Below are 24,928 nucleotides of genomic sequence, written 5' to 3' on the forward strand. Positions count from 1 at the left end.
GTATACATTACTTTTTTTTTACAGCTAATCACTAGCCCTAATTAAAGCTGCTTGCAAAAAAGATCTGTTAGCATACTCGTAATGCAAATATATCAGAATTTCTAAAACGAGAAATAATAGTTCTCTTTTAACCCCCGACGCAAAAGAGGGGTGTTACGAGTATAATGTGTGCATGTGGCATCGTAGCTCTCCATCAGATGGGCCGATTGCGATGCGGTTTTAGTTACGTGAAAGTAAGTTTTCTTGCGGGGGTACTCGTATTTCACGACCCCACAGTCAAAGTCACTGTTGAATTTTGTGGGGCTACGACTATATTTAAGAATACCACTGCATTTTAATAAATAAATATATAAATGTTTCATAGAAATCGATCCAGCAGTTTGAAGATAATACTTTTCCAAAATGATGTGTGGCATTTTTAGTATAAAATGGATTTAGTCGGCGTACAGCGTAGGGGTTTTTATTTAATATTTATTGTTTTACTTTTTTCTGCACGGCACTCTTAATTATTTCTAACTCTATTCTCATTGAAATTTCGTGCTTTTATACCTTAGTTTATATTATGTGGTTCCTGTTTATAACATAACCCCTATGAATCGTTGTCTCCGAATGCAGTCCCTGGACGCCTGTTGTCTGTGTCCGTAGTGCAACTAATAAAGTATGTCGCCTGCGACGGGCCGGGCCAAATCCTCTGGGCGCGTGCCAAATTGCAACATTAGACTAATATTTGATAAACACGGTGGCAACAATATTAGTTTAGATAGTCACTAGCGCTGCTATTTTTTTGGAATCAAATTGGACTATACTCAAACGAGGAGTAAACAGTGTTTTGTATTCCTGAACGGTGAAGGGTACGGGACGCTTTTTTTAACACTTCTGGTAAAGTAAAAACGCCGATATTTGGTACGTAAACGTTTTATAACTTAGCTTTAAATTCCACGGTATGTATGTAATATTCTACAGGTTAGTAAGGTAGCTGCTGAACAATTTTATTAAAGTTAATAAAACCAAAGATATATATATAACTCCGTATAAGATAAATAAAGTCTACGAAAAAACGTGCTATATAGATGGCGATATATACCTTTGGCCTATACTCGAGTAGATGGCGACACCGTTTGTATCAGTGAAAGAAAGTGGGTCAAATCATATGTTATTCTAAAGGGGCCCACTGATTACCAGTTCGCCGGACGATATCGGCCTGTCGGTTATTCGCGGTTGTCAGCTTTGCGAATAACTGACAGGCCGATATCGTCCGGCAAGCTGGTAATCAGTAGGCCCCTTAAGTGTTTTTGTCCTGTGTCGAAAGATGGCAGTAAATTTAGGGTAGGTGAAAAACTACCTAATGAATATTTTAATTGTATTTCGGACTTAAAATATATACTTAATACATCACCACACATACCATGCATCTACACCATGTATAGTTAATACCTAAGGAGTTCTATTCTCTACAACCCTAGAAAACCTATGTTAAAATAAAATACGACTGTATGTCCATTTTTACGCGCGCATTTATAACATATGACATCCGCCGTCAATGGCGCTGCGATCCAAAATGAGTCTTGGCCTCCGACACGAGTACACGCCAGTTGTCTCGATCCTGTGCCATCTCCCGCCAGTTATCGACATAATACTTTTATTTTAATTATTAAATGATTGTATCTAAGATCTTCTTGGTACCTGCTTGATGTGATCTTCACTGGAATATTAGTACAAATCACTTAGAAGCAAATAGTTATCACATTATTTATCACATGCACCATTAAAACCATGACATGTTTCCACAGTAAACAATAACCGCAGCTAAGGCCATATCTCACAACCACATGAACCAAACTGTTTGCTAATTCACAAAATTACTGTAGTCACCTATAATTAGGACAACAACAACTTATCATTCAATTTCGAAATATATCACAACCCGATTTGAACCAACGTGTCGTTAATTGAAGTAATTAAACTAAAACGATTAAAAATAAACACAATATAAACTTGAACTACACTATTAAGAATTGACATCTAGTTCTGAGAAATTTGAGATTCCTAAACCTGACTAAGTAGGTAGCTACAGCCTTATTACGAGAACGTGCCTGACGGGCGTGCGTCAGCGGGGACCGAGAGGCGTATTCTGATTGTAATAACAGGTTATAAATTTGATCTGGATTTGATAAGGGTAGATCTCTCAGTGTCAAGAGTGACATGTCTTCAACCATTGATATTTATTGATATTGATTGAAATACAATTTTACAGCATTATAGTGAAGGGGCGCCAAAACGCTATAAAATTAGGTAGTAATAGAGCTATAAGCTAGGTAATAAAATTATACGATAAATACAAGAATAATTAATAAGTTGATGTTGATTCACAGAAACGTAAAAAATATTTATAAAGTTTATGATTTTTGGCAGCAAACAAGTCGCAATCAGGTGCAAAAAATAAAAATAAAAATTAGGAGTGATACTGATGTGCTAACGTGTGAAAGGTTCCATTCGCTATAAGGCGATGGCTACGACCACGTAACCATAAACATCACTTGACACTGACAGATCATATCCATTAGATCTGTTATTACAATCAGGCTTCCGTTTCGAGCGCCATCTTGATAGCACGTCTCGTGATTAATGTTATAAAGATAGCTTATTATACAGTCAACTAATGTGGTAGTGTGCAGTGAAGGGAGAATTTATCTTGAAACGCGTTTAACCATCATTTTGGAGTCAACGGCCGGTAGTCCGCGTGCTACTTGTAAAGTCCAGCTATCGCTTAACAAGAGCTAATAAAATCACCGTACAGTGTTTTGTACTAACTGTACAATTTTAGTCGTATTTAAAGCTCCTAATACCTTGATACTGGCGAAATAGTCCCACTGGACTGAAGTCATAATTTTAAAAGAATGAATGAATGTATTACGACCAGAATACGCCTCCGAGTTATGTTATTGACGCGTATCAATCTACGAGTTATTCTTTGCTCTCAAATTTTCACAACTTTCGATGGATTTTAATGGTTGAGGTGTCTGTCAATTTATATCTTACATTCAAAATGGGGGCTTTATAATTGCAATTAGTCCGAAAAAATATGGCATCAAAACATTGTGGGATATTAGTGAATAGAAAATGAATATGAAACAGGTATGAAACTCAACATTAACGACCAAATGTCTTATTGTTGTTTGCGTCTTGTATTAGATTTATTTATTTTATAATATTACATTACAATATGAATTATATGTTGCTCAAATATTGATCAAGTGCTAAGTTAGCTTAATGAAATAAGTACAGTCATTTTGGTTCAAGCTAATTTGGTTGATAATACTAATAGTATTAATGGTCCAATGTAAAGTGAACCCTAAATGGCGTAACAATTAAAGTCCTTGACTGTATCTACCTGTAATTAGTGCACATTTCTATTAAATGCAAATAAATCTGAAATAAGAGCCAAGTTCAATATTATTAATATGAGTCATTGTTGACTCGCCGACAAAAGAATTGAGATCTATGTATATGGATGCCAAGTCCTGTGAAGTGCAGAAATATTATATTTTATACAGTACATATTCAAAGTGGTAACTAACATGTTCGTTTATATTTGAAGTTTTATTGAATTGAGGCCATTTTCTGCTTTAGATTCGCCAAAAAACTAACAGCTTCATATTGTTGATAGACCACATTTTTTAATTTCCTTTTCCAATATATCTAGTGCAGAGTCGTGTCACCCGCGGAAAAAAGATAAGTCTAGCCGTTTCAAAATTGGCGTTTCAGAGCAATCACTCATCTATCACTATTGAGCCTTTGGTTGACTGCCTGTATGGGTTCTGGCTGTTGCTCGTTCTGTTTCAATCAAGAAACATACATGCTGAGATTTTTGTATATTTATATTAAATAAATATATTTGTTCTAGAATCATCTCACGGATTCGTCCGCGCAGAAGTCGTTAACTCTTAATAAGCCAAAGGACTATTTACACAAGATTTCTGAAAATTATCTGTGATATTTTTGATCAGGGTTATAAACAGGCATCTCTTATTTTACAGCCCAACTAATAATGCATTAAACTTTTTTATCATTTTGGAAAAAAAAAAACATTATATTTATTTTTAGTTATTGAAATTAAGTCTCGAAGTTGGGATTTAAAATGTTCAGAAATTACGAGAACAAATACAATCGAATTCAAATTAACCTCTGGTGAACATAGGATAAAATTAATAAAAAAAAAATTATAAACATTAAGGGACATCTTACACCGATCAACCTAGCCCCAAATTAAACAAAGCTTGTTATGTTCTTTGGGTACTAGGATAGGACTATAATATACATAGTTGTATAGATAAATACATACTTATATACATAGAAAACACCCACGACTTTTTTTTATACCACGACGGTGGCAAACAAGCATACGGCCCGCCTGATGATAAGCAACAAATATCTGTTTTCATCACAAGAATAAATGCTCTTACCGGGATTCGAACCCAGGACCATCTGATTCACAGCGTCACTACCCACTGTGCCAGACCGATCGGCAATAATTCGGCACAATTTATTTTTAATACCATAAACTAGCAATAGAATGTTGTGTTGTTGTGTCAAGTTACACTGAAGCGATGTTTACAAAACTACTTCGCTGTCTATACATTACGTATTGTTAAGTACATACGTCAAAAAGTGAAATAATGATCAGTAGCTGCAGTCGGTTCGTTTGCTCCGACTAATGAACCGCGTTTCGCAACTGCGCGATTACGCGCGGACTGACTGGGTAATTAAATTTCCGGTCCTGGCCTAGCACTGATTGGTAAAACTAAAAAGTATTATGACAACTGCTTATAGTATGAGCTGACCTTTTTGTAAACAACAGGAATTGTATTCAACCTTTAAAGTCCTTATTTATACGTTTTGGAATATTTTTCTTACTTACACGTCCTGATTAAAATGTTATTCAAACTTGAACTATAATAATAAATAAATAAATAAATTCTTTATTTGGCAGGCAAGAAACCAAAAAAAAAAATAATTACAATGCACATAATAAAAGGTGTAAAAGAAAACATAAAATACAGTAAAGAATAAAATAAATAAATAATAATGCTTATAACCTAAAACAATGAAATAAACCATTTACAAAACTTATGCACTAAAAAAGGCCGTTCTCGGACCGGTGCAGTTTTCGCCAGTGTTTGTTAAATTCGTCACTGTAGTCTTTAGCTACCAGTGACAGAATTTCATTGTTGGAGGCTAGCAATCTCGTCCGGAAGGCAGCCGACCTGGCTCTCAGGATGGCGAAGAAGTCAGGGACCCTCGCGTCCGCGAACATGCCCTTCGCACTGCAGAAACGGGGTAATTTCAACAAAATATGTCACAACATATTATAGGTTTAGGTTTAAGATCATTTAATCTCAGTCAGAATTTTACAATTCACTTACACGAGATAAAACATTAATAATGAAAAGATTATAATAATTGGGATATGAATGTACAGGCACTAAATTAATTATAACATTTTAAAACGTAAAAAAGGGTACCCAATCAAACAACCACTTATTGATCGCGCGCTTTTTATTATCGTCAAAATATTCTACAAACGCAAAAGTTTTTTTTTTTTTTTTAATTTATTTAGAAAACAAACAGCCTTTTACAAATATGTCTAAAGTAAATGAACTAAAAATAGGCCCAAAGTTTCCTACATTACTAAGAAAACTATTACATGGAAATGTAAATTACGCAATTATAAATTACCGGTTTAGTTGTGTGCTACATGCAAGTAAGTTAAGAAAACATACAAAAGTATGAAAAATATGACTGGAACCAAATTGATCAATTTCTAGAAAACAAAATATATTATTTTTAATAAGATACTATTTACTAACTCTCAGTTTTTATTTTATTTTATTTTTATATTTTTAACAGGACATGTATGAAACTCAAAATTATCGACATCATCTCTTATTGTGGTTTCCGTTACGCAAGGTGGAGATAAGGAATGGAATCTCCATATACCAAAAAGTGTCATCAAAAAACCTTAAATAGGTGGCGCTACAATACCTAGAATACTTGAAAAAATATCAAATCATAGACAGCGCACTTCACTCCGTCAGTAACGCCCTAACGCCTAGGTTCTTAGCTACTCTTGCGCTACTCTGGAGAGATTTAGAACTACGAATATTACTACTACTGGACACGTTTGCATAAGTTCTGCCTATGGAGGTTGTGTTCCTTAACTCTACCTTACATAGTTTCCGTCTTGGATATATGTCAAATGGAAACGTTTGTTACAATTAATAACAACATGCTGCAGTAAAAAATGACAAGGTATTTTAAAGCGAACCTATAAATTATAGGTTGCGAGGTTACATTGCGAGAAAAAAATTAAAATCAATATTTATCGAATCAAAAAGAGAGTTAGATTTTTGATACAAAATAAGGAACCCAACAAAATATAAACATATAAATGGAACATTTCTTAATTCTTCTACCCAATCCGCTCTGCTTTTTGCTTGTGAAACTACATAAATATATATTTTCCCACTTTATCAAGTAAAAACTTAATTAAAGATAGTCAGAAATCTCTTTCTAAAAGCCAATATAAACCCGTCGCTCTTGTTCCGACAAGATATAAACCGTAAAACTTTATTATGATAGCGCAACAATACTTAAATTTTACGATGTGCTGTAAAAGGCATCAGATTTTGATGTACGAGATGACCCATATTTAGAGCAAAATATATGAATTTCGAAAACCTACTTAATCTTAGTTTTCTTGGGCTTTACTTACTTATACGTATACTGGACTAATTAAGAAAATCAGTACAACAAATAATAAAGGAAAACCGGCCAAGTGCGAGTCGGACTCGCGCACGAAGGGTTTCGTACCATTATTTATAAAAACGGCAAAATAATCAAGTTTGTTGTATGGGAGCCCCCTGTAATATTTATTTTATTCTGGTTTTTGGTATTTGTTGTTATAGCGGCAACAGAAATACGTTATCTGTGAGAGTTTCAACTGTCTAACTATCACATGAGATACAGCCTGATGACAGACGGACAGATAAACAGACGGACTGAACAGCGGAGTCTTAGTATCTAATAGGGTCCTGTTTTACCCTTTGAGTACGGAACCGTAAAAATGATGTAAACAAGTATTGTTAATCATCATCTTCCTCGCGTTGTCCCGGCATTTTGCCACGGCTCATAGGAGCCTGGGGTTCGCTTGGCAACTAATCGTAAGGATTGGCGTAGACACTAGTTTTTACGAAAGCGGTTGCCATCTGACCTTCCAACCCAGAATGAACTAGGCCTTATTGAGATTACTCCGGTTTCCTCACGATGTATTCCTTCACCAAAAAGCGACTCGTAAATATCAAATGATATTTCGTACTTACGTACGAGTATCACTTATCGTACTTATGAACTTATGTTCCGAAAAACTCAATGGTACGAGCCGGGGTTTGACCTTCACATTGCAAGTCGCACGCTCTTGCTCTTACCGCTAAGCCACGGTTTTTGCTTCAAGTATTATAAGTATACCTAGTTGGTTACTAAGTTCTGTTACTTGATTTGCAACCTCTTTATTTCCATTAAAACAAATGCTACCAAAAAATAAAAAATGACATAATGTGGTGGATTTGTGAGCTATACTTATATACCACACCTTATTATCTACATCCGTGGTTTCTTTACATTGCGGGCCGAATTATTTTATATGGTTAATATTTTCATTGTCCATATTTCTAAGCAAACTATCCATTTACTTCTTAGGTCCTTTGCTAAGGTTTGCCCGTATTTAATTTACACACTGTATATAAGCTCATTTAGTTTAAGTAGTTATATATTCAATACAGAACAGTATCAGCGTAATGATTATAAAAAACCGATAGACCATAAAATACAAACAAGAAGCGTCACCAAGGAAATAAACCTACGTAGGTTGTTTATACCGAAAGTCTGTAACTACTATGGAAAACGTACTCGAAAATATTTAGTGCCCATGATTTTAAATAAATTACCAGAGCAGTTAAGATCCTGTCAAAACGTATCAAAGGTTGTGTATAAAAAACGATTAAAAAAAGCATTAATGCTTGGACTGGAACGGGTCACATGATTAATAGGCCAACCGATTGCTTTATGTATTTATGTAAAAGGAAGTTAATACCTTGCACGTGTTACCGTAAAATGTATAATTATGTATAGGTAGTATAGCGCTAATATTAATACACTCGGGGGCAGTGGGATGCTGCACCCTGATAGCTTCATTATCCCACACACTTTGTTTAGCTTCACTCCGTGTGTTTGTTGTTTTCCAGTATCTGGTTGAAATAAAATCGAGCACCTATACCTACTGTTCCCATGACAATGCAGTAACAGACTGACTAAATAGGTAAACAAACCTAGTTAGATAGTCTGTTATTGCTACTAATGTTTATGTTAGCTTAATGTTTATCTAGTCTGCCTGTCTAAAGCTATTACAATTGTTTGTAAGAAATCGCACTCGCACTATAAATATAGCTATAAATCAAGTAAGCAATAACTTACTTAACAATGTTGGAGGGTAGAATAAGTTTTCTGCCAACAAACTGCTATGCAGTTTGGCAGATAAGCGATCATAGCCGATGTAATTTCTCTTTTATAAATAAATTAAAAAAAAAAAAAAAAAAAAATAGAAGTGGGAATTGTAATTACCTTGTACAATTTTAGACTCAGAGCACTTTAAAATTCTACCACTCCGTATAATCACGCTTCACTAAGAACTATTTAAGTTTCTCGAAAAGTAATATGAGAGTAGGAGCGTTATGTACACAAAATTCCCATCTTGAGATCTATGAATTTTAATCTCCATTAAAGTTGTTCATAATGCAGCGCCAGGTAGCCAATTACTGAATCAATATTCAGAGTAGAAAAACAATTGCAACGGGAGATAGTTCTTGATATCTGACACTCGTTGTTAGGACAATACTCAGCAATGATAGCGTAATGCAGGGTGGGCCGATCCGCCGATTGATCATTTTGACAACTTAAGCGTTTGTCTATCAATGCTTAAGTGGATATTAAGTTTTCTTTTACTGTAATGATTTTATTTTTAATGTATACTCATATTTTGTAAAAGACGCGTAGGTAACTAAGAAAATAAGGTAAGGGGAATAGGATAAACGGGGTAATTAGCAAAACGAAGAGTTGAGTCAAAATTGTCACGCGTGTATTTATCAAATAAATAAATAAAGTCGAGAGCTATTATATACCTTTCTAGATGTAGATTATATTTTACATGAGATCTCACACAAAAAGCTCCACTCCGTCACATTTTTGGGGACAAAAAACAAGACAGCGAAAAGAAGTTTGACCCAGTTATCAAATCAAAATCGTTTGGCAAATATTACCATTGAATATCACCTTAGTGAGTCGGGGTAACCAACATTTTATTTTATATAATTGAATCGGGAAACGCTAAGATCAAGAGAAGGAATATTGGACTGTATCTTTTGTTAAAGTACAGTCAGCACCAATAGTAGCGGATAAAACAACGGGCCAAATGTATCTGCCACGCTACCCTAGAATATTTATCCAAATCGGGATCAGGACATATCGTTATCGTTGGCGTTCAAAAGTATTTCTCACAGTCTAATTGTGTTATACTTTTGGACTACTTGGCCCTCCCTATAGTCACATGAACCCAATATTTTATTAGCGGGCAGTTGAGACGCTCGGCCATACACCTTAGCATGCTGTTGCCACTGCGGCCCTCTGCCGCGCACTCGTTTCAGCACTGAGGCTATTCAATGAGGCTTTAATATCCCTAATGGTTTCAGCTAAATAGATAGGTTGCTAAATACATATGTACTTTATTGGCAGTTAGTACTATCCTGGAGTTCTTCATTCTTCATTAGAAGAGCTCAATTTGAGGAGTATATCGAACAAGCATTTTATTCGTTTGCAATTTCGACTGACTGGTGTTTATATATTTTATTAAACATTGGAGTTACCGGATAACTGGCATAGAAATTGGTGTATTATAAAAGCTTGTAAAAATCTAGCTAGCCTTTACATACATACAGGTTCAATAAAATGTTTTTGTTTGGACTGTTAGCAAAATATTGCAATTGTTTGTTCCTGTCGATGTTGTTTATCCATCGGATAACATAACCTGTGCCATCCGACTGAATAATTTAACCATTGTTGCACGTAACAGAGACTAGGAGCCCGATTGAGATAATAAACTACTTGTTGCTATTTCGAACTGATTTTAATATGACCTTGACGATCATCTTGGTGATTAGGCGTACATCTCGCGCATGAGTTTTACTTCATTTCGTATGCACCAATCAGATAGAGCGATCATCCAGGTCGTATAATATAAGATCAAAACCGTATCAAGTTGTTACATCAGAAAACGAAGCATTTCTTTGTGTAAAAGAAAAAAAATAGTATATAATATCATCTTGATAATAAATTGTGTTACTTATCTTATGTCTTAGTTACTTTTCTTTAGTAGTGGTGCTATATGTGGTTGGTTAAATATATCTAATGACAAAAATAGTCAACGAGTTGTAAGTTTTTAATATTTTGACAGGTTTTAGAGGCTGTCTATTAAATTGATTCCGTCATAGAGTGAATGAGTTTACTGTGCGGGATGGTGGAGACCGAGATAAAGAGATGCCTGCTAAGCTTTTTTTAATGGAGGGACAAATTTGTAAAAGAATAGCAAGATTAATTATTTCCCAATTCATGCCCTTATGGATCTCGTCAGATTTTAAATTTCAATCTGAATTAAATTACCTTTTAGGCCTCTTAAAATAAATATTGTAGGATAACTTACACAAATCTACCAAGTCTCGAAGTAAGTTCAATAAGGCTTATGTTAGGTTAAGACTACGATATAATAGATATATTATATATTCATTATCTATATTTTTATTGTAAATAAAAATCAATAAATTCGACATAATAATAGATAGACAAATATTTAAATACATATAAAACATCCATAATTTAGGAACAAATAAATATCTGTGATAAAAATCCGGTCCGGGCGAACGTGATAATAAAACAATAGATAGGTAACAAAATACGTTATCATCGAATTTGATTAATTGTTCATGGAATCGCAATATTTCGATCACTATACATTTTGCCCAAAGCGAAAACAATATGGAATCAACGAATCAACATAAATAATCGATGCAAATGCCTTATTGTTCAATTTCTATCGAATAATCTAAAATGTAATGAAGCCTCGCCTCGTGGCCGCTGTTTCACTGTTTGTGAGGATGGATAAATATTAATTTATCATATTCATAATATTTGACAAGTGATATTTGGATGTGTTTGCGAAGGAACCACATTATTTTTGTAACACTTCTAAAATGCTGCTTATGTCATCTAGGGGATAACATAGGAAATTCGGAAGACAAATTATCAGAGAAACAAATACTTAAACCACATAAAGATTAAAAATAAATTGACTGGTGGATGGTGGATTTTATTTTGCCATTAGCGTCTATGGCTCTGAAGACCATTGCGAAAACGCTGTGATAATGGATTAAAGTAAGTTTTTTTTACATATTTTCAACTGATGAATCTTAACGCGAGGTTTACAGCTCACAGAGCTACTAGTATCGTGTTGTGACCATATAATAAAATATACTCAGACATCGGCTCTGAAAAAAACGTCTTCATGAAGTTTACTGTTGTCATTATCAGAGAAGTCATTATTCGTACGTACGAAGGTCGTACAATCAGCATGAAAAATAACGGAACAGACTACGCTTCAAAAGTATATACCATTTTAGACCGAGCGTTAGGGTAGTTCTCCGTTTCAGCTTGGTATTACGGCTTTCGTATGTTCGAATCGAATGTTCTACTCTGCAGGTCGCATTTCTCAACCGATTCTCGTGAATTTTTGTGAGCAGATTTTTTGTGAAAATGCAAGGTATACACTGATAAACAAAAAATATAATCATTATTTTAGAAGTATACATATTACTATTTTTTATGAAAAAGGGTACATAGCATCTTGATTCGCGTTCATAATTCACTCATGGAGTAAATCAATTCAGCGCATGAAGGTGTCGATTGCCTAGGTATTTTTTGATCCTCTTGCTTTCGCTTAAGAATCCGAAATTCCATTACTTCGAAACTTGTTTTAAAAATAGTCATATACCTATTTCAAGTTCCATTAACAAATACTGTTTTGACAGCAGAACCTCATCTCATTACTGACACTTCTTACTCTTATATTATGCGAAATGAAATACACCTCGACATGGAAGAAGATGCTATGATTCAAATAAAAACGTGATACGTTCTTCCATCTCAACGGAGTAAAATTGGAAGAAAATGCTAAGTTGCGCACTTAGCATGTTCATCCACAGAGACTTATTTGTATACACAACATGTTAATCAATTGAGTTCAAGGCTTTTATAGCCTAAACACAAGAAATCTGAAATTATTAAGCTATTCATATTAGATTCAAATCCATATTTATTGCATAAAATCAAAATCTGAAAAATGTCACATAGCACGTTCATCGACTCACGTCTTCAATTTTGAACGCGAATTGTATAGATAGATCCAATATCTCTAACTAGGGAACAAGTCAAATTATTTAAATAAATATTATATATCTCTTTGTAAAAGTATTAGAGGGTGGCAGATACTTTTGGCGCATTGTTTCTTGCGATACTATTGATGCTGACTGTACTCGGTCCAGATTCGGAGCGTTATCAACTCATCCGATAATAAAAGGCGACGTATGCCACTGACGGAAAACATTTCCCGTTAAATCGGAGCTCAGATTTACAATTTCGATACAATATCGGCGTTCAATGGCGCTGGCGAGCGCAAACAGGACGCTGATTCTGACACGAAAACAAAACTCGTTCCTGTTACTTTAGTAAATATATTTGAAAATAATGAATTTTTACTTCAGCTAGTTAAGGTTCAGCTAATTAACGACATAAACGGACATCGAAATTTTGGAGGAAAAATGAAATGACAGGAGGGAGTTCCTATATCAATAAACTCGATCACTTATCGAGACTTCTCTCTAATAGTTATTTACTAATGATTACTCCAAGTTTTGTTCGCAAAATTATTATTTTATTGAAAGTAATAACATTCATCAAAATAATAACTTAATTTCCTTCTTCTTTATGTTGAAGTGTGTAACCTAGCAAACATATTAAATATGCTTTGAGTAAGCTTTATCATCGGGCCCGAAATAATACCTACTTACAAATAATATACAGTTACAAACGAAGCAGGGGCGATCACTAGTACCTAGTAAGGAAAATAATTTAATGTATCTATTTGCATGCCACTAAAAATGGTGAGTTGATTCATGTTATTTTAAATCCATCACATACCTGAGCATGATTCTAGCAAATAAAAAACTTTGAACTATCTCAGGCACTCCGTACCTGTCATTAAATTAAGCCCCCCAGAAACCAATAATTTTTGCCTAGATAATAGGTATCTAATATTTTGTACCAACCTAATTTTAATAGTATTACAGTTAAAACATAAGTTCATAATAGCTTACGATGACGTTAGCACGTTTCGTCAGCTATTTTACCGCACATTATCACTCCCCAAACAATTTTTCCCATAATTTCATTTGGACAAATCGCAACGGCATACAACGCTTCGCAAATTAATCTTATACTTCCCAGTCCCAGATGATTTTTCAAAGTAGTCTTTTTATACCTTGGTTTGCTTACTGAACATTCTACGATAAGTTGGCCGGGAAATTAAATTTTGCGAAACATTTTTCGGTTGGATTATGGTTCCTTAAAGTGAATTCTCCCACGCTCTCAGGTAGCGTTAAGAATTACAGTTTAAGCGGCGTACCGTATTTTTTTAAGGAATTTCCCCGTGTGGTCTTCAGTTTTCCTGCAGCGTCAACAGAATCAGTGCATTGTTTTCTCCCCAATGCTTCAGTGAGTTATAAGCCAGCGTATTGTTTAATGTGCAGCTTTGTATCGACTCGGAGGCATATTCACAAAAAATAAATTATTTGCCAATATTGTACCAATTTGACTTCTGCAGTAACGTGTCCCTCCCGCCCACGTGTAGATAACTGCGCAACAAAACGAGTGGCACCAATCTAATTTGGGCTTGATGTCATTTAGAATCAGCAAATGTGTTTCGATCCAACCGTTCATATTGGGTTGGCGCAACGTATCAATCGACACTAATTATTTCGACAGGTAGCACTTGTTCAAACAGGAGGTCTATTCTCATCAGGTTCATTCAGTGGGTCCGATGCAGCAATGCGGTAATTGGGCTATTGCCATTAGATTAGATTAGTTCAGGCCTAATTACGCGAATTCAGATTTTAAATTATGATATGTAGGTATTCATTTGATTCAATCCGAATAATGATCTTAGTGTATCACATACTGATGTTCATACTCGTAAGCCTTTATAAATTGAATTGAAGTTGTTATACTTATGTATTGTATTGTATGCCATTTAATATTAAAAATATTCATTATACATGCTTCCTAAAACATTGACCTGTATTACCGTGAGTTGTTCAATCAAGAACAATGTACAGGAGCACCAAGTTATCTGTAACATGATAAAGTTCTTATCACGTAGAGATAGAGTTTGTTATCGTCTCGATTTGTAGCAAATATATATTAGTTGTTTTATATCAATCAAAGGGCAGGGCATCCATCAACCGCCGTGTGGTTCCGTTGGAATCAATCATTCGGAACATGTTGATAAGTTGCCTATGGAAAGAGATCATTTGTAGTGCCTGGGTTATTTATGTTAGTAGTAGGTAAATATTTTTTATTACCTGTGAACATTTGAAAACCAATATTAGTAATAATAATAAGTAGTATTAGTAATAATAATTTAAAGCAGGCTCTCATGTGCGACAGGGATCGGCCCGCGTAGCCAACATGCCAATCGTTAACGCTCAGTAGTGAACGAAACGCAACTGTCACTGTCGCACTAATATTGAAGAGTGATAAAGAGATGACTACTCTTGGCCACGGAGCATTAATGATTGGCATGATGGCTACGCAGGCGTTCTCAATATAGGAGTATAATTTTTTTGTGGCCTTGGTGTGTATTTTTAAACATTTAATATATAAGTGCACCTAGAAAGCAATTTACACGAAATTTTAATATGTATTGATTCATCTCAAAAGTTAATTTCTGTACCAACATACTAAAAAAATATGGAAATTTAGATATAACTTTTTATCTCGTTTTACACATACATATAGGCACCTACATCAAAATATGTATCCGAAGACAATGTCAAAATCATTGCAATTTTCTCATACGAGTATTACTTATTGTTGTGTATTGATATCCTAATAATAGATAGCAGCGCCACTTATAACTATAAACAGAAACTCTTTAGTTAAAAGACTCTTTGGATTCTTTTTGAACTGTGTGACTGTTTGTATTTCGAATATGGATTGACTTAATATATTATTGCTTTTGATATCCGTTTACATGGTGGTTTCATTATATTCATAAACCTAAATCCGATTTCAATATCTAAGCATGAAAGAAGGCTGATATTTTTTGGGTACCTAAGTATTTTGTGGGTATCTAAGTAGTTTTATTATCAAAAGAAAAATAAGATATTCTATCATTTCAATCAGCTTACATAAATCTGGTTAGGTTGGCATAATTGGAAATAAAATAGCTTAAGATATACACAGGGATATTATTACGAAATCGTTTGAAGTTTTTTATCCATAACAGCCTTATTTATAACCTGCTTGTAATAACAGCAAAGGATAAAGCAACATAAACCGTAATTTTACCCATATGATTTAAGCAAACACATCACAACAACATTCCTATTCAATTTGAAAAAAAAACGTAACATATTCTTAAGAAATGTTTATAAATGTGGCCGTAATATCACACGCATGATTATAATAACAGCTCTTGAGAATAAAATGAAAAGAAAACATTCCCTTTGTTATTCACGGACGTAAAGTGAGAAGCCGGGAGATAAGGCACGTCTTCTGCTTCGCACAGCGCATTCTAACCTCATGGAAAATTATCCGAAATCTCTGACAAGACGTTTTAATACATTGTATTTAAGATGATAAACACATAAGCTCAGAAATAATTAAAATAATAAGATGAGTTATGCCGATTTGTGGCATTTTTATTGATTTTATTTTATATTTTACTTTATTGGGTACATTTAACAGAAATCGTACAATATCATGAGAAACATACCATTGCATACCATGGCTTAAAAAATTGCACGACATCAAAACCAGTGTACGCAACATGCTTTACAAGTAAGCGCAAATGTTACAAATAATTTAACACCATATCATAATTACAGCGAAAAAAAATACTCTAAATATCACAATATAATGATTTGTCTGTCTATCGAACAAACTTTATGTAATAGTGTGAATATTTAGAACTAGTAATATTATTATTAACTTAAGATCCTCACTGTATTTAATTCTTGTTTAGCAACAGAAATCCAAATAGCCCTCGAAAGTAAAAAAATCTACTAACAGACCTAGAATTATCCCACCTAAAAGAAAAACCGGCCAAGTGTGAGTCGGAATCGCGCACGAAGTGTGCTCTGCCATTCCGCAAAAAACGGCAAAAAAATCACATTTGTTGTATGGGAGCCCCACTTAAATGTTTATTTTATTCTGTTTTTAGTATTTGTTGTTATATTTGCTATAACGAAATACATTAATTGTGAAAATTTCAACAGCCTATCATGGTTCATTCGATACCGCCTGGTGACAGACAGACAGACAGAGAGACGGACAGTAGAGTTTTAGTAATAGGGTCCCGTTTTACCCTTTGGGTATGAAATCCTAAAAACTAAGAAAAATAACGGATACTGATGAAAAACCTTTACGCCGTTTTAAGATAGTAAATATAAATAAGCCAGCCTTCTCGAGGTATATTGACGAGACGAGGAGGATTTGTATATTTATTCAGGTTTTTCTACTTTTAGCGAAACTTTTAGCGTTCGTCCTAAGAATCGTTATAATGCCGCAGGTAAACTCAGTATAAGCAGCAGGATTTCGATTACACCACGCTCTATCATCGATCACGTTTAAGGAAAACGTAACGAGACACGTGCCAAAACGAAATCTGTTCCCAAGACAGCCAATAATTCTCCTTGATTTCCCGTTTCTACTCCCAGGAGAAAATAACGAGCCTTAATTTGACATGCGGTTGCCACGTATGTTCCAAAATATCCAATGTCGTATTTAATTAACAGCAAGTAGGTACCTTTTTACTTACGTAGTTAAGTCTAATGTCACCCATTCACCGCGTTTTGCCTGTAACGAAGCCTTTTCTTCTGCATACCGGGAAAGCCATGTTATCAGCTACAACGTAGCGCTATGACCGTAGCTCGCGGTAAATATGTTAACCAATAACTTACGGTTTTTAGTTAAAAGCACTCACAGTCTGGTGATTACAATAAATAACATAAATTAACACTAAAATAATTTAAATTATAAAAAAAACCATTACTCGATGATCACATTCATCGTTTTATGAATAAATACTGTGCACAATAATAATCGTCGCCATCGCCGAATTGCCCGTACTCCAGTAGGACGGGTGACGAAAATTTTGTATGTTTTCCCAAGAAACAGAAATGTTGTATAAGGTTCTCGTAATAGCTGTGCGCCAATTAATAAGCTGACAAAGCAAGCTTAAAAAAGTCTGTGTAAGCGTATACTCAGCTATTATTCAAGCCATTTGGGCACATTTTTAAACGATTTTATTTGAATAATAGCTATATAAAGTCTGAGTAACGCATACGTAACTATCAATATAGCTCAATAGCGCCCGAAAAGGAACTGGCGTTATTGATATACAAATGTTATCCTATGTTTATTCAGATAAAGTTAAACGAGTTCTGTTTCTGTTAATCAGAAAATAATAAGTTATAAAAGCATATTTTTGTATTGCTATTCATAAAGCCGAGATTTGTTTTTACAGTCCGTAAAATGAAAATAAAAGATTGTTTTCTTAATGAGTTTCAGATTTTCTGACATCGCCACAGATTGCAATAATAAATTAAGAGAATGGACAGTGTGAAAACATGAATTCTATTAGGTAGATAAGTTAATTTTTAGTAACGATTTATGCTTAATATTACTGCGCAAGTAATTTTGTCGTAAATTAATAATAATATATTCATTTTATCGTTTGGTTTCACGCGCTTCTAATTTAATCTAAATTGATTGAGTAACAAAAAAAAGGTTTATATATTACATTTAATGAACATAAAATTCAATTTAATGTTATTCGTAAGGATAATGTTACAAAAGCAATGATATTATGTTTATAAATTGTGCTTTAAATTATATCTGAATTGGTAATTCATTTCATTTCGAAACAAAACCAGATCTTAAATTATTATTTCTTGGGGTCCTAATGGCGTTTTTTAATAATCTGATTATTAGCTGCTCACGTAGCTATTATACGGTGCAATACCGATTAAAAATGCGTACTGGTGTGTGGCGACTTTTTTCCTGCTCAGTAGATTTCTACTGAGCAGGAAAAAAGTCATTCGACTTTGATAGTGGCGACTCCGTTTAACTCCCGTTAATAAAAATATTAAAGGGCATTAAATAAACTGCAAACAGTGCTAACAAAATACACACCTAAACTTCTTCAGCGGGTTATGACGCCTGCGAATACTTGTCTATATATGAATGCTGATTAGAATTGCCTTTGAAAAGAAAATCTGCCCGCGTTTGCCCACAACACAAAAGCAAGCCTTAGAACCTTTACATTTTCTGCTTATTAGAGAAAAGAAAAAACAAGGAAACCTTTCGGAGTAAAACCACGAAGGCTTAGATTTGTGCCGTTTTGCAAAACGAGGCCGTAGCAAAATCCCGCTGATGGCTCTTTAGCTGAGAGCTTTTGCGCGTCGTAAGAATAGTCTTCCCACCGTTCACTAATAATTCCGAGACATAATTTGAGATTTCTCGAAACAACAAACTCGTGCGTTAAATGAGACACGTAATTATTATTCTTCTAAAATAGAAACAATTTCTCTAAAATTGTTAGGAAGCTAATCTAGGCCCTATAAGTGTGCAGGGCCTATAGATGTATACAGTACCGATAATATATTATATCACCTTTGTGTTTTTTGTATGAGCATTTATAGAGTAAACAATATATTTAGATTAGTTTATAGATTGTATATTTTATTAGTTATTTTATTTACTACTGTAAATCACAATACGAGACAGCGTTTTGCTAAAAAAGCTCTAATAAAAAAATAAGTTGACAATATATTTAAAAAAAACTGTATAAAAAACCATTACCTACATGAGACCAATTTTTCTCATCGCTCATACAAAGGATTAGTACTAGACTACCTAAAGTAGTGAGGTGGAAATCACTTACCAGGCTACTCATTAAAAAGACCGGTACTACTAGGCTACTCATTAAAAAGACCGGTACTACTAGGTACAGGAAGATCAATGTCATATCGTCTTTATTAGAGTCTTTATCCGTGATTGGTCGATCGATCACATCTTAACTCTATACTCTATAATAGCGCTGTACTAAATTCCAGCACCAGATGCCGGCTTCAATTCAAACATACTACTTATGATAATTCACATCGCACCTTCAACTTTTTCCAAGCCAACTAGCATCGGCAAAAAATTGCTGCTCACGCAATTCCCAGATCCGCTCCTGGAATGCCTTCACGGCACATAAACCCTTTATAGAACTTTATACGAATATATAGCTGTTCAAACAGTCTGGTATTAGAGATATTTTCTTCAATGTGAAATTGTTTTTTTTTTCAAACACAAAGGTCACGAAGATCGACTCTTTATATTTCTGCGTATATGACTGCGTATGTAGGCTGCAACAGAGATAAATAAGCTAGCAGGGTTTTTAATTTCATAAACCTAGATATATAAACTAAAATTAAATTAAATTAAATTATCATTTATTTCGACCATCTGGGATCATACAACAAACAACATATTACATTACAACAAAATAAATAAATAAATTAGTTAATTAATAAAATTTAACAACATTATGATTACATTAAGAAATAATTAATTAATTGTGATTACATTATATAGCCAGCATGCCATAATTTATATATTTTTTGATTACCTTTACTTCGACGAATTCAGTAGAATTTGATGCCGATCTGTAACAAATAAATAATAATCAAAATATATTCCACTGCTGAACAAATTCACGAGGGGCTATAGTCCCCACGCTGAACCATAGCGGGTTGGGGACATCACATAAGAGTATACAGCATAAGGGTGTGTGACTGACAACTTAAATCAATGTCGTTTGTTAAAACGATACCTAGGTCTCTGTAGTTTATATGAAACACAGACATGTGACGTCAGTCAAATAATTACCGCCTGCCTTTCCCTATTTAATAATTTTCTAGTGCGTTATTTCGTGTAAATATGGAGTGCATGTGTGTTAATATGGAGTGGAAGAAGAGGGGGGAGGCCTTTGCCCAGCAGTGGGACATAATAGGCTCGTAATAATAAGGTGTCATCCCGCCTCAATTACACACCTCCTTAAAATCTCTGTCATTACCTCCATCGTCTTACATTGTTATGCAGAAAGCTGTAATTCTGAATACTTGCCGAATCACCCTAAAATTTTTACAGAATGATATAGCCACACAGACCTTGGCCCGTGTACTTCATTACGCCAGTACTCTGTGTACTGAGATATTTAAAGAACCCGTAATAATAATATTTATTTCGTGTAGGTATGGTGTGAAATATTTTTTTTATACAATTAACATCCCTATTAAAGAATATTCTAAATAACTATCCACGGTCGTCGTGAATGACACGAGATTGGGGAACCTGCATAAACTATGCAGAACAGAATAGTTAAGCTCATCTTAACTAGTCAATGGCGTAAAGTCTTCTTCCTCGCGTTATCCCGGCATTTTTGCCACGGCTCATGGGAGCCTGGGGTCCGCTTGACAACTAATCCCAAGATTTGGCGTAGGCACTAGTTTTTAAGAAAGCGACTGCCATCTGACCTTCCAACCCAGAGGGTAAACTAGGCCTTGTTGGGATTAGTCCGGTTTCCTCACGATGTTTTCCTTCACCGAAAAGCGACTGGTAAATATCAAATGATATTTCGTACATAAGTTCCGAAAAACTCATTGGTACGAGCCGTGGTTTGAACCCGCGACCTCCGGATTGTAAGTCGCACGCTCTTACCGCTAGGCCACCAGCGCTTCATTCAAGCTCGTCAATGGCGTAAAGTACGAATAAATATTTGATTAGCTTACATATAATATAAACAGTTGACAATGATTGGTGGTACTTCTGGAAGTATTCGCGTCGAGCTACGGGGTCCGCTTACCATCAAGCGGACGCTGGACTGTCCCCGTTGTGGTACTAAATATAATACTATTAGTTGGCAGAACTGTACCCACAGACACATCGGATACAGCCTAACAGCACGCCGCACACGACAACTTAAGCCACTGGTCGACTTTGCCGCGGCCCAGAAAACCGATCACGCTCAAACGATATCACCGGCTAGGGGTCGTGGGGTTGGGTAAAGATCGGTAGCGAAGAGCTGGCCTACAATAGCTGCAACTTCTTCCTTCAAATGACGATGATTGACCTCCACTTATCGGTGGGTAGCGACCTGCAACAGCCACCGTGGCCGAAATGCCGGCATGGCCTCTCAGGAAACGATCGATAATCATCAATCAGTCGCTTAGTTTATGCTCGTAATGAGCTGTTGCTCTGTTGACTGATAGCGAATGCGATTTGTTCCAATGAAAGCTCGTAATATAGCGATCATACTAGCCTACTAGTTTCTGCCCGTAACTTCGTCTGCATGAGCTGATAATTGATAAAAACTATTCTATATCCTTTCTCGGGGTTCAATTTATCTTTTTAATAAATTTCATCTAAATCGGTTCAGCAGTATAAGCGTGAAGAGGTAATAGACAGACAGACTGACACAGACAGCTTTCGCATTTATAAGATTATTAGGGATTGGTAAGTTGCATATAATAGTATATTGTTAACCAAGGGATAAATGCCTTTCATCAGAGTTACACACTCTACTTTTCATTTCGAATACGAGGAAAGTAAAATGCGTTTAAAAAACGGCTAAGTACGAGTATAAAGTTCCCTTACACTATAAATTTCAGAAGTTTTTCTTGAGGGCGTTGTTAGGTAACAATATCGCTATTTATGGAACTGGGAGTTAATTATCAGAATGGAAATTTTACAACAATACCAAATGAAAAAAAAAAATACTAATGCACTAGTGGATTACGAGTAGTGGTAGTATTTTTTCCTCGATTTAATTCGGCCACTTTCGAGGCCACGGATAAATATTGGCTCTAATATATTTGTCTACATATACTCCATGCTCTCGTTGTACGTTCTACCATTTCCCCTCATTATATTTCATGCCGTTGTAGACAAGACACCAACTTCACATTATAACGAACCGGTAACTTCAACCCTCAGCGAGGTAACGTCCCGGCCACAAAGCGTAGGTAATTCGGCGGTCTGTTGCAACAGGTGACATGGTAAGCCAATCTCATTATACGGATTTAGAGGTTACTAATATATTTGCTTAGGTTTGCTACTAATTAACATTAGTTTACCAAAATTATATTATACTGTGGTACATTCACTTCACAGCAATTTATTCATCTGTATATCGTGTAAGTTCTGATAGTTTTGCTCTCATTTTTGGCATCCTTTTCTGAAAAGTAAGCTGGAAAATATTCGCCGATAATAATGTCATAACATAAGCCTTTGTACGAATTAAAATCAAGCTCTTTTAGGATGTTTGATATTTGCCAAGATTTTTCTGTAATTATTAGTTACTGTGTACCTTGTTTCGTTTTGAGATTCCACTAATAGGAATAGCAAATTTAATATGTGTGGTCAAAAAACCGTTATAAAAGATGTGTTGCGGTACGGTGTCCTCGGTGCGCGATTCTAACATTTAGCCTAACTTTCTACCCTAGAGCCTATTTAATACATTAGGCGTTCAATACCAACAAACGCTATAAATTCTTCGGCTTTGTTTATCTAAAGTGCAACGTTCATATTGGAGCGGTACTCCGTCATGCGCCGCCTGCCGGCGACGCTGTCGGAATGATTGAATTATCACTTACCAGTACACACGTTTTCATTAAAAGCAACAGCGAAATTTGTTTTTCAAACAAGCTTTCTGGAAAACAAATCGATCCTAGCTTTTGCTGTGCTTCAAAGATTTATTTCACAACATTATTTATACTGAAATTTAACATCACTTTCATAATTAGTGTTGGTTTTTATAGGCAAAACTGTTCGGTGTAAGTATTCAATTTCAAGGTGGTTTATACTAAAACAAAAATTAAAAGAAAACTTAGTAATTATTAAAATAAATTTTGTATATTCTTGTGCGAATGAATTGAATGACTTGAGAGTCGGGTGTCCAAAATTAGATAAGTAAAAGTTGTTTCATTTAATTGACACCCCAGTGAACTTTGTTTCCAAAACTTTGTTGTGCAAATTATAACTTAAAACAAAGGAGTTGGGATAATTAAAGAAGATATTTTTTAAAGTGTTCCGATAATTAAAACCACGAGAAAACGTTAACACAGCTGATGCTTTATGAAGTCGAGTTAATAAATTGTATAAAAATAAATCGCCTAAAATAAAGCTTTAAGAAATTGCGGGTAAGTGGTTTAAATCATATCGAGAAGACCGCAGACAATATGTACAGCTCGATTATATTGATAACAGTACGGGAGAAACGCATATAATCACTTCGCGAATGCGGCATACCTCATGCTTCATACCTCAGGGGAGTGTGATCGGCTGCCTGCTGTTTTTAGCATACATCAACGACTTACCTAAAATTATCAATACTAAGTGCGTTATGTTTGCAGACGACGTTTCAATATTACTGAGTTGTACTGATAGTGCGGAATGTAATACGCGCCTACTCTAGTAGGCACGGTCACCACCTGGCTACATGAATACAATTTAGACATTAACTTAACAAAAACAAAAGTCATTCAATTTAAACCCACGCAGAAGAAACCGTTGCAACTACACTTAGATATCAACGATAGTCCAATTGAAGAAGTTGGTGAGTTTAAATTACTAGGCATAAAATTAGACTCCGGCATAAACTGGAAATCGCACATCCAAAATATTAAATCAAAACTTGCAAAGTTTTTATATGCACTTAGTGTTTTAAAAATAAATACCAACTTGGAATCTGCTATGACGGCTTATTACGCGTACGCGCACGCCTAGCTGAGTTACGGCGTAGTCCTGTGGGGTGCGAGCACCGATGCTCACCAACTATTTGTTATGCAAAAAAAGTGTGTTTGCATTCTAACCAATACACGCATTCCAAATAGTTGTCAACAGCATTTTTGAGACCTTAAAATATTAACACTACCCTCTATGTATATTATGGAGGCAGCAGTATTTGTCAGGAGCCACCCCCACTTATTTAACGTAACGGAAGTATTCAAACCCGAAAGTAGACGGAAAAATCAAATTATCTTACCGCCTAGCAAGTTTGTCATGGTTAAAAATGGTCCCTTCTATCGATGTGTCCAAATAATGCAAAAAAATCCCGATACTGTTAAAAAATTCAGCGACATTAAGTTATTTAAAAATAAATTAAAGAAGATACTTATTGAGAAATGTTATTATACCATAGACGATTTTTTTAAGGATCAATCTTTAGCGAACCTGACATAAAACATTTAATTTTATATTTTCTGAGAATGAATTGAATTTATCTACATATTTTCTCTAATGTAAAATATTGGCATATACGTAATTATGTTGACATGCACGACTTGTAATAATTATAAACTAACCTACTAAATTGCTCTCATGTTTAAATTTAGTTTAAACCAAGTGTTGCATGATAATTTTATTATTGTAATTTTTATTTAGG

General features: G+C 34.8%; 1 protein-coding gene across 1 annotated transcript in view; it reads right to left on the reverse strand.

The window, feature by feature from the left end:
• The window catches only part of LOC133515926 (protein artichoke), a 111,681-nt gene that overhangs the window by 15,967 nt on the left and 70,786 nt on the right, over positions 1–24,928 (reverse strand). The window contains exon 3 of the mRNA XM_061848569.1: positions 20,114–20,150. The gene's annotated coding sequence lies outside the window, so the exon portion shown is untranslated. The remainder of the gene's footprint in view (positions 1–20,113; positions 20,151–24,928) is intronic.

The sequence above is a fragment of the Cydia pomonella genome, chromosome 3 (genome assembly GCF_033807575.1).
Source record: "Cydia pomonella isolate Wapato2018A chromosome 3, ilCydPomo1, whole genome shotgun sequence".
In the NCBI taxonomy this organism is placed as follows: domain Eukaryota; kingdom Metazoa; phylum Arthropoda; class Insecta; order Lepidoptera; family Tortricidae; genus Cydia; species Cydia pomonella.